Raw genomic sequence first — 12205 nt, forward strand, 5'->3', positions numbered from 1 at the left:
AGAAAGACTATCAAATTTTGCTCAAATCCATGTCAGCGCGACTTCCATTAGGTTAGTCATCAGCAGTACAAAAAAGATGCAGGTGGGAGTTCTTGACAACATGGAAGAGCTTTGTGTTTCCGTCAAAGGCTTTCACATAATGTAAACTTCCAACTAAATTCAAAAGGGAGGAACAAAATAGCATTTCGTTTTTATATTTCTTAGAACAGGTCTGTACGATTCACACGACTCATTCACAGCAATGCAGAATTATCCTCAGTTCATGAATACAGTCAACATTCTTTCAAACATCATAGTATAAAAGGCAACAGAAGAGCTTTGGACAGACTTGCATGTCGTGTGCTCTAAATCGTTTAATCTTCATTAAGTTGTAAACATCAATCATCTTTTTCCAGGGGAGAGTCAAATCAACACTCATCAGAAGAGCAAAGGTAAAAAAAAGGAGAATAAAATAACCCATGGATATCTGGAACCCACCAACAGGTAAGAGAAGTGAAAGGAGATTATTTCTGTGACTGATCATGGACGGGATAGGATAATAAAGGCACTCCAGAGGTAAGGCACAGATTGAAGTCTGCAGGCCTTTCTTCAGATGATGTGTCCTAGAGAGACGTAAACTGCACACACCGAGGAGACTGGCAGTGTGCGAATTCTTAGGCATTGGGGTTACTCTAGGCTTGATCCAAAACATCACAGGAAGCCAGTAATCTGTTATGGATTGGATGTGGATGGCTGTAGTCAGGCATTTGTCATTTCACACCCAAAGGGCCCCACGTTTTCATAAAATATGGAAGCCGAAAAAAGTACTGGAAAATGGAATGACCACTGACCACGAGCTCTTCTTCCATCGCAGAAGTAAGCACATTTCCAACCCGAAGCTATTGGAGAGCATAAAATATTAGCACGATGTAGCCAGAGGATGGGCAGAGAGGTCTTGTCCTTGACTATCGTCCACAACCACACTTATGTCTGCATGATTTTTCCTGCAGAGATATCCTTAGCTAGTCCTTAACTTCGCACTCCCAGAACAAATCTACCCACTGGTGAGTGATGTCCAGGGAGAAGTTAGAGCCACCATGCTTTCTATGAACAAGGAAGACGTTAAATGTCCGTGCATTTTATCTCGCTGCAGAAACACTTGATATGAAGACTTACTTATCGGCAGTTCACCTTTTTGCCCTAGTGGTGTGTTGTATCTGGTCTTCAGTGCAATACACCTTTCCTGCTTCCCTGCCTTGCTGCTCAGCCAGTGTGGATGTACTGTGGAATGTTGGTGTGCGTGGTGAGGTATTGAATGCTGGAATGCCTGGGTCTGGTGTGTCAGTTGGGAGTATGGGCTGAGCAGCGAGGAGGCTGCTCCTGGTGGGGCTCAATGCTTGATATCTATCTACATCTAAGAACGGTATCAATAAACCTTTCATCTTTATACTACACCTCTACTACATGGACTTATTACATTTGGTGATGATCTGGAAGGAACCTGCCCTGCCACCTGTTGGACCACTGATGGAAGTAATTACTTAATCTCAGGAAACGGAAGAAACTAGCAGTGCAGGTAAAAGGATTTTACTTGAAACTACGAGCTGCGTATTTCAAGCTTACTGGCACCCCTGAGCCTCACCAGCGACCTCTTCACTGGTAGCCCCAACACAAAGGTGCCAGTTACTAGTGCGTTCCTGTCTCTACATCGGGAGGGTATTTTTCACATGTGGACTTCCCTACAAGAGTAGTAAATTCTTTGCTGTGTGTCCCTGAGTATTTCACCGTCATTTCTGCTGTTCGTTCCCAGCCTTATTGAAGCTTTGGATAATATCTCCCTGCTGGGAATATGTTCACACGTAGATGTTCACAATGCAGCCTGTTGGAGCCTGTTTGTTGTGTGGGCAGTCTGGTGCACGGTTATTCCCGCAGTTTGCTCGTTTTGCAAGTGAAATTTGGAGTGAAGAACCCAGACATCCGGTGCCGGCGTGAACTGTTGGGGGTGAGACTTTTGGTAAAATGTTCATATTGTCTTGTCCACCCCCTAGTCAAGTGGCAGTTTGTTCACAGTTTTGAAATTTGAAAATGAGGCATGAGTTGCCCACAGCACATGCATTTCTACCTGCGTGATGGAGTCCTGGAGTTCCTTTGTGGGAGCCTCTGTGACGTTGTGGTTTCTGCAAAGCTCTGGTCTGCTAAAACACTCTCTGCAACATAGACGTGCCGAGAGCCATACGGCGCGACGTCGATAACGAGCCGCCATCTTTAATTCATCACGTTTTGTTTGTACCCGGTATGGCGTGTGTGCATCAAGCTGTGTGCAGTCACCTCTGTTTCCTGTGGTTGTGCAGCTGTCAATCGGGGCTGCAGAGGAGTCCGAGTTCTGGGAGGTATGTCTGCGTCCCGTTGTTCAGCGCTGAGGAGCACGTTGAGAATAGCTTGCTTAATCTCCACAACGGCCCCCACAACGCTAAGGATGCCTGGCCTCCACCTTGGGGGTGCCCAGGAGTGGACGCCTCACAGGGAAAGCCAGGATGGGTTCCACAGCGGTATTCGTACAAGCGCCTTGAGACCCTTGCGGGTGAGTAGTGCGCTATACAAGTATCAAATTTACATTTACATTTACTAATGAAGTTAGTCTGGGCCCCTTAGTCTTGGTGTTTTGACGTGGATCATGTGAGCAGTAAAAACTGATGAAGGATGCAGAGTATTACCACTGGCCCTGAGGGGTGAATCAAGCTTGTGCGAGTTCATTTTTGAAAGCTAATACGCATTTTGTTTATTTGGAAGAGGATACGGCAGAACTTGTAAAGTTTGAGTGCATTGTTTAAGTTGTACTGGAAACAGCAGTTTTTCTTCATCCGACGTGGGATCCATCTGTTCTCTACCCACTGTTTCATGTTCAACTGCTTGTAATTAAGTCCTTGACATCCTGGACAGTGTCTCGTTTCCTTCGTGAAGTTTGCACACAACTTTATATTTTGGAGGGCCATGGTTTTTTTCTGTGTTTTCTTCGCTCACAGGTTGTCATGTTGCTGAAAATAATTGTTACAGGCATTATTAATACATGAGGGTCAGTTAACTGGAAAGATGGGCGCACTAAACTAAATGATACTAAGGATGTGAGACTTTGGGTGAGAAGTTGCTCACCGGAGTGAAGTATCTCTTATTAAAAAATTGTTTTAGCCCACACAAATCTTTGTATGTGGAATTTTTCACTGTTTCTTGCAAGAGATTTGGAACGTGTTTTACTGTATTAATTCCTCCTGTGCGTATATACTGTGCATGGATTCATTCAAGGTTTACGTTGTGATAGCATTTGGGCTATGTGACCTTCCACTTGAACGTGGATTCATCACCTACATTGTTTCTACATGATACTTTACTTTTCAGTGCTTTGTTTACAAGTTTCCGGAAGGGAATTTTCATTGTTTGAGGTATACGTTATGATAGCCTACTGGCTATGTGACCTTCCATTTGTGCATGGATACCTCACCTACATCTGCGCGAATGGTGGGAAACATTCTCTCCCTTATTCTTGTGTATTCCTTGCTCTATTTTGTTCTCTTCTACAGCCCTTCTTTGCAAGATTTATTTTTTTATTGAAACCATTGTTTGGCGATTTGCATTTTCTTATTACTATTCTTCATTTGCTACAAAAGGGGAAGAGGCGTGTCATGTCAATCTTTTCTAATTAATGCAATGTCTTTGCTCTCATGGATTTATTGCATGATATCCCACTAAATGCTTTGGGTTCTTGCTTTGCTTGTTTCTTTTACGTGTTCTGCAGCATGTTCACATCTATGTTAATGTATGCTATTGCAGTACTGTATCAATACACCTTTCATCTTTATACTACACCTCGACTACATGGACTTATTACAAGGTGGCAGTAGAAGCCGCTGTATAGCATTATTTCTCAAGCTGTCGAATTGAGCACGCCTGCTTCTGGAAGTGATCCTGCAGTACATGGCAACCAAACATAGATAAATGGGTATCCCATTAGAGTAGCCCCTAAAGGAGAACAAACCTGAATCATTAAAACTTTTTAGAACTCACATGAAAGCCTTTAGTGTATGAAGAAGTGCCACGAAGCAAAGGAGAAATAAATCTAGACACTGTAGACAAGTCAATAGGATCCAGAGTGAAGCAAAGGATGAACACGATTCAACAGTTAAGAGCAAGAGGAGGCGGACCAGGCAGCGAACGTAACCAGAATCTTTGTGGCACGTCCGATGCTGCACCGGCGACCCTGTCCTTAATATTCTACTTGATTGTGCACGCCCTATGACATCAAATGGATTGGTGACATAGAATACCCAGGCAATACGATTGAACATGAAGCTGCCCATGACTGGGACAGCTTACATCATCAGCTGCTAGGATGGAATATTCCTTCAAGCCAGGCCATCTTTGTTTCTACTGAAGGCCGATTGGCTTCCCTGCCAACCCCAATCCCAATCTAGAAGAGACACCATGACATGTGTCAGTACCCAGAAACGGTTCTGATTCCAAATGAGTTACTCAAGGAATAAATGGGCACAGAGTGCACCTAATATATTTTGTAGATAAAGTCTCATATGGAGTGAACCAAAGGGGAAAGCTACATTAACTTTGCTTAGAGATAGAGTTGTAGCCAAATTCCCCCGGAAGTCCCTGCGAAGGGATGCACAGCAACCTTGACATTACACTTGTCTCTAGAGAAGCCTCCGCCACCCCTCCTTCAGATGGTGCACAATGCTTGGAAGATATGACTGAAAAGCTGTGTGACAAGATGCCCAGGAAAGAAGTGTCATAAAACCATTTTAATCTGGGAAGTCAGCGTTGTAATCAAGTGCAGACGGCATTGTGCAAAAATAGTACTGCCAATTTCAGATAAGGAAATGTACAGATATGGAGAAAAACATCTAATACACAATTACACAGCGTAAAGGATACATTACCTTGTAGCACCGGCTAAACATTGGCGCCCACGCTTCCGAGGCATCCCGCATACATCACTGTATCCCACTTCAGTGGTGTTGATTGCAAGTTGCACTGCACAGCCAAGCAGAGCTTTTCCTCAATGGACCTTGAAGGATACAGACATATCGATTTGCCTGTATACACTTCTCAAGGACATAAATCACAGAGACATGTGGCTCGGGTTGAGAATATATGTTCTATTTACAAGGAGCTGTTTTCCTGGGTTTTTGCGAGACTGTTATTTGACAAGTTCATGTTTCAGCGTTAGAAATTTAAGTAGTGAGATGAGCTGCAATATTTAATGACACATCTTTTTCCCTTTTATTGTGCCATTTATTTATCTACAGTTCTTACTGTTCAAGCAGTGTTTCTGCCTGCCTAACTCTTGCTATAAATGAAGCCCCGCCCCAATTTTACCTGAAACTGTACCTCATTGTTGATGGCAATGTCGAATTCCCCTTTCATTTTTTTTTCAATGCTGTGTGAAAGTTGTGAAAAGAGGGAAATAACACTTTGATGTTTGGATTGGCCCCAAATACCGAAACCAAATTACCCATCCTGCAGCTAACTGTTAGCTACTTAGAAATGCATTACGCATTCTGCTTATAAAATACAGATACTGGATGGAAAATGCAGAGTGTTCAGATTTTATGTGGACTTTTGGGCAGTCACACGTGATACCTAGTAAAGGGGAAGTCGGTATTTTTATGGGAGGGCCAGGGGGGAGTGGGAAACGCTAATGGCGTGAATACCAACAGGTCTGAACAGTGTGCTGTTCATAACCAATTTCAATGCCTTTTCTACAATTATTTGAGTCTCTTAAAAGCTGACATTTCAAAATAACTATTACCATCTGCGGTATATTTTCCACAAAGCAAATAATTATCCATGCATACGGTTAGTAAAAATTGCATTATGTGCACCTCAAGATGATGTTAATTTGGTATAAGTCAGCAGATTCTCAAGTTGTAGGCCTACTCTTGTGGTGGTTTCAAGTCGCAAGAATTAAACGCTAAAGTCCTCATTACAGGTAACTTGGAAAATCAGTAGGCACCTCCGCCCCTCAGAGTTTCTGATACGGAGGGACGCAACAAACCAACGTGGGGCCGAGTTGCTGGATGAATATGAGTGAAACTCAAGTGCCCCCATAGACAAAGAATTTCACATTTGATTCCCCAAGTAATGCCTTATTCTTCCTAGGGTGGGAGAATAATTCCCCTCTGCCATCGTAGTTTTGCCCGGCAACACTCTGCCAACCACTATACGGCTGAGTTGTTTCTTGTAAACGACTTGCCAATGATAAGTTTTGAACGCGCAAGAATTTGAATCCCCTAGCGTGATTTTCGAGCGCTGGAACACCTCCCGTCGAGATTTCTCAACATGGGCAATGGTGGCGGATCGCAACCATTCATGTTGAGAAAGCTGCAGCTCCAGTAGAAAATCTACTCAAGCAGCAGACGCATGGTGCCCTTCATGCTGAAAAAGCTACCAGTTTGAAAATTAAGTGAGAGCAGTGTGATGTGCCGATTTCTGCCCTCTGCAGAACTCCAATGATTCTCGCAGAGTTTTTATGTAACTTTGTTGAATTTTGCAGAGCGAAACTCTGCGAGTTTCGCCCTCCCATATTTTTACCCCACTACTCCCTGAGAATTTTGAAGCAAGTGATGTTTTTGGGTGAAAACCACGGAGTCTGCAGTAGATACGCAGTCCTTACAATTCCGAAGGGCCTGAGAGCAGTAGTTGCTGGTCCATCGGAATTAAAAGGCAACTCATAATGATGCCCTATAAGTTTTAGTGTATGTCAATGGTAAACAAAACATTCTTTAAGGGAAATTATGTATCAATAGGTCAAAGGAAACCATAGCCCTGGTTATTTATTGATAATCTTCATTACCCTTTGCCCATCTCGTCCTCATCAAAGTCATTTCAAGTAAGGTGATGTTACCTCACAACAGGAGAAAAGCAGGAGAATCCTGAAACTGACTCCTCCTGTATGTATGCAAGTCCCTTTGTCAAAGTTCTGAATGGAGGGATGGAGGATTGAATGCAATGACTATGATGAGGACGAGAGCATTACCTCTACGTCTCTCATTCTCGGCTCATAAAGCTGCATTCAACACAGCAGTTCCCAGCTTTGTCTGACAATGCGAAACATAATTAAGATGATAATGTCTCACAAAAGTATGATCTGAAGCCCAAGTACCTGCTCTACAAATTTCATGGATCGATACTCTCAGCACGTTTGCCGAGGAAGTGGCGATCCCTCTGGTGGATATTCCCAGGATAGGAATACCTGAATACAAATCTTGCAGGGCCAAAAGTATTTGAGCCATGTACTGAGTCCGATAGTAGATGTTCTCTTACCCCTTCCAGAATGTCCAAAAGTCACAAACAAGTATCAGTCTTTCTGTATTGCTGTGACCTGTCAACATAAACCAAAAGAGCTTGTTTAACATCAAGAATACTTAACAACATTTCCTCTGCATTGTTTGGAGAAGGAAAGAAAGACAGTAGAGTTATCTCCTAAGACCTACGAAAGACAGAGTTGACCGTAGGCACAAAAGTTGGATCAGGCTTCAACACCATCCCATCATCCATAAACCTATGGTAAGGAGGAGTACATCCCAAAGCACCTATTTCCCCAACTCTAAGAGCTGAGGTAATGACAACTAAAAACAGGACTTTAAAGGAGAGGAATTTCAAGTCTGCACTTTCCAAAGGGTCAAAAGGGTGAGACTGTAAAGCTCTCAACACCGTAGGAAGATTCCCAAGATGGAGAGATAGGAATTCTTCCATGCCTAGCAACCAAAAAGCTCTAAATAATCTAGAAATCAAAGACTTAATCATAAATCCAGGTTCAGTGAATTCCCTAAAATCTTTGTAGTAAACCACTAAGATCTAAGATTTGAGAGAGAAAGATTTAAGGGAAACCCATCCAAAAGGAACTGTAAGACAGAAAAGAATTCATAGACAGGTGCAACCACATTATAAGAGGCGCACCATATGTCAATGGATTTCCAGTGTTTAAAGTAAGCTTTAAGAGTGAAAGGAATTCTAGAACTCTGAATAACCTCTACCAGAGAAGAGGAAAATACTTTTGCTAGAAGATGGGTCTTTTCAACTTCCAAACTGACAGTGTGAGTTGAAGATGAAAGTGGAATGGAGAAACTTTGAGAGGAGAAGGAAATCGGGGAGAGGAGTTGGCCTAACGGCTAGGGCGGTCAACCTCGAATATGGGGAACCGGGTTTGAGTCCCGGCAATGACAATGACACTGAAAATCCTGTGATTTTGGGCAAATCACTTAATCTCCCCGTGCCTAACAAAAAAATATGAATGTGTACTTATGTAATGCAACTGGTGCCATGTAAAGCGCTCTGATTCCCGATAACTTCGGGTCAAGTTCGCGCTATAAAAAATACCGTAATAAATAAATAAATAAAATCTCAAAAATACTGAAGAGGACAGAGGTGCCTGGGACTTCAGGAGCAGAAACCAAGACCTTTGAGGCCAGCCAGTTCAGATTTCTCCCTCCAGCAGGAATCTCCTGAGAACTGTCTGGATTAATGGAAAGGGAGGGAAGGAGTAGAGAAGACGTCTCGGCCCCATTGATTATCAAAGCATCCACTCCCCATGCTCCCTCATCCAGAAATCTGTGTCGTGTAGGTCCTAAAAATACATAGGATCTGCAGATTTAGACAACATGAATCAAGGGATTGGTGTCCAAACAGATTCCAGACAACCCCAAAGGATATGCTAACCTTTAGACCAGCTAGCTCACAGTGCCACCATAGGCTCCCCAACCTTACCAAGGAGCAAATAATCTCTAGCAACTATCGAATATGGCAACCCTTCATGGATCGTGGAAACAGTGCAGTACTTTTCGCTCAGTCAATCGTAGTCATTTAGTCTCGGAGAGGTGCACAGAATGAACGATGGGGACATTTTCAATAAGTATTTATTGAATCTGCGTCATTCTAGTATAAAGCATGTTTTCTGCAACAATCATTAGACTGAAGCAAATGTATAAGATTACAAGCACCAACAGAGTAAATAAAAGGTAGAATTCTACCATGGTGCTAAAACAGTGAATATATGCGGGCATATAAACATGACAATAATCAAGCAAACTCCTACGATGCAAACTCTACCTAAGTGTACCTAAGTGCACCTAGCATGTATGTGGGTGTAAAGTCAATAATCCCATAGGAAAGAGCCAAACCCATTACCTGATGGGAGAGAATGAAGGACCCCATCTTGCTCTTGAGTTGGACACCCTGCAAGGGATGTCAGACTGCTGCGTGTTGTAGCTTCTGCAGGCCGGGACCTCAGCGTCTTGTGTCAGCGTGGAAGCTTCTCCTCTGTCTATCTAATGTTGGTAGGGTGCTTTTATACCATAAAGATAGACTCGGGGTTCCTAATACAATCGATATGTTGTGAGTATTGATTGTGTAAATGAGCCTAAATCAATACCTGCAATTATGCAAATTAGCTCCTTCGCCCTAAGGATGAAGATGAACATGACTTTTATACTGAGTATGTTAATCCTGGTATGTACATCATGTGCAGGGACTTTTCTAAGAATCCTCATGCATAATAAATTAGGCTAGTTTCAAGAAAACCAATCGACATTTATTCGGCACATAACTGAGTAAAAGGTCAGTGCTAGAACTGTTATGCAGAGCAAGGTAAGACTAACGGAGGAAAACGGTTGTGTAGCTACCTAGGCCTAGATTGGGGTACATAACACCTGAACAACATATGTGAAGTAGGGTATTGCTCTTTGATGCAAATAGGTCCACGAAAGGGATCCCGAAATGTCTGCAAATCCATCCAAAGGTTGCTCTACATGGAGTCAGATTCTGGGATGAGGTAAATTTTCAGCTCAATGTGCCTGCTGTAATATTGTCAACTCCTCTGAGAAGGACTGCTGATAAACCTAACAACTTCTTCTTTGTCCATTAACCTAATTTGACAGCTATACTTTTGAGGCTCCTGGAACAAGTGCTCCCCTGACGACTGATATAAGAAACTGTGACAGTGTTGTCTGTTTTTACCTGTTCATTCTTCTGTACCACACTGCAATGGAAGAGTTTTGCTGCCCATCAAATTGCCATAAGCTTCCTTCAGTTTGAAGACCTCAGACTTTATAGAAGAAATCATCCGAAGTGACATAATTTGTCTTGAAGAGTTGCTCCCCAGCCTAGCACCCTGGCATCCATCATGATCACTACTGGAGGCACTTGATACATGCTCTTGCCGTTGGAGATGTTCCCAGTGTTTAATCACAAACTCAAGTTGACCCTGACCTCCTGAGTTACAGGAACCAACTTGGTCGGGGGATCTGAAGTTGGAGATCAGTGACTGTAGATATGCCATGGTAGAGGTTGAAGGTGCAATCTTGCCCACTGGACTATATGTACTAATGCCACCACATGGCCTTATACTGTCAACCAGCGACTGGTTGAAGCCTGTTCCCTTGATTGCAAATCCTGAAGAACAGACTGAGGGATGATTGATTCTCTCTAGTCGGAGAAAAACCTTTTCAGGATCTGTTCAGGATCAAACTACTATAAACAATAGGTTCTGAGTTGTGTTAGCTTGCATTTTGGAAAAGTGAGAAAAAGTCTCAGCTGGGCCAAAGTCAACTTTGTCTCTTAACTGCAAAATCATATCTCTTGATGTGAGATGGATTATAAAGTTGTCCAAGTATGGAAAGACATAAATCCCTAAGAAGTGAAGATGTGCCTTCAACTTTGTGAACACCGTTGGATCTTTAACTGCCAATGCTGATCCTGTACTGCAAACCTCAAGACTTTGTGATGAGACTTGGCAATCGGAATGTGAAGATATGCATTCATAAGATCCAGTGTAATAAGGAAGCAATTCTGAGGATGTAATGGAATTATCCCCTGTAACGTCTCATAATTGAACTTGATGTCTTTGGTGGAAGTGTTGAGTGTCTTCAGATCTATCACCAGACAATATTCCTCTGATGAATTCAGGACCAGAAATACAATGGAGAATACCCACTGACCCCTCTTCTGTCTGGGGACTGGGAAAATTGCTCCTTTCCTCTACAGATCTAGAATATTTTTCAGCAAGGCTTACTTCTTGGATGGATCTAGAGGCAAAGGAGTATCAATGGCCCTCATAGGCCTAGGGTCTGATCAGAAGTCTATTCTGTATCCCCTGGAAAAGTCCTGAAGAACCCATCTGTCCAAAGAAGGTTTTTTCCATTGAAAAATGAACTGTTGAATCCGACCTCCAATCTTTAAGGGAATCACCCTCCTCTCAGCATAGTCAAGACCGCTGATTCTTGACATTGGCATCTTATTTTTGCTTCTTGAAAGATTTGACAGACGACTTCACATGGAACTTCGATGACCACTCCTGATTCTGCTGTCTCCTGGAATGCTGACGAAAAAAGTTCCTTGAATTTGAAGAACTGGAACCCATAGAGGATTGTCACTGAAATGAAGATGAATAGTTCTACTCTTCAAAAATACGATGGAGCTTATCCTTCAGTTGAGTCTGGAACCCTCAAATGGCATCTTGATTGCAGGCAACCTCTGGTCTGCATCAGTGTTTCAGTCTTTAAGATAAACGTTCCCTCTAGGTGCTATACATGCCCTGTTTGTCAAAGCTGTCGATCTGACCACATCAACTGAGATATCGGAAAGGAATTCAATCTAATTTCCCATATCCTCTAGAAGAGGGAGACAATCCAATTGTTCCTGAATGACCATAAAAAATTCTTACAGCATGTAGTCAGAGTTTGAGGTGTGTAAGATCCTTATATAACAACTCTCTAGGCTGCATGCGAACCAGAAAATACATTTTTCAATGCAGAATCCTCTTTTTCGTCTAAGGGATCTTTTAGCATATTATCCTCTGCCATAAAAGAGTGGCCTGCTAGACTTGCCACTACCGAATCCACATGCAGGCTATCAGGTAACAGTCTCCATGCAAAATTATCATCAGGGTCTTTCCAGTTCTGCTTGACAACATCAAAATTGAACTGATGAATGGGCAAACCCACATTAGATGGCCACTGGAACTGTCTCAGCAGATACTAATCTCATCTGAAGTTCCTAGTTTCTCTAACGCAGGAAAGTTCATACTACCTCTTATATGAGCCAATAAATCCCCCATCGTCTGCTTTGAGAGATATTTACCCTTTAGGACTTAGGAGGAGGAAGCACTATCACCAGAATCAGAGTCATCAGAATCATGAACAGTCTCTGCAGCTTTCTGCTCTGG

General features: G+C 42.7%; 1 pseudogene; it reads left to right on the forward strand.

Moving 5' to 3' along the window:
• Positions 1–458: 458 nt before the first annotated feature.
• The window catches only part of LOC146867032 (uncharacterized), a 119317-nt pseudogene continuing 107570 nt past the window's right edge, over positions 459–12205 (forward strand).

Source organism: Triturus cristatus, chromosome 1_2, assembly GCF_964204655.1.
Source record: "Triturus cristatus chromosome 1_2, aTriCri1.1, whole genome shotgun sequence".
Lineage (NCBI taxonomy): Eukaryota > Metazoa > Chordata > Amphibia > Caudata > Salamandridae > Triturus > Triturus cristatus.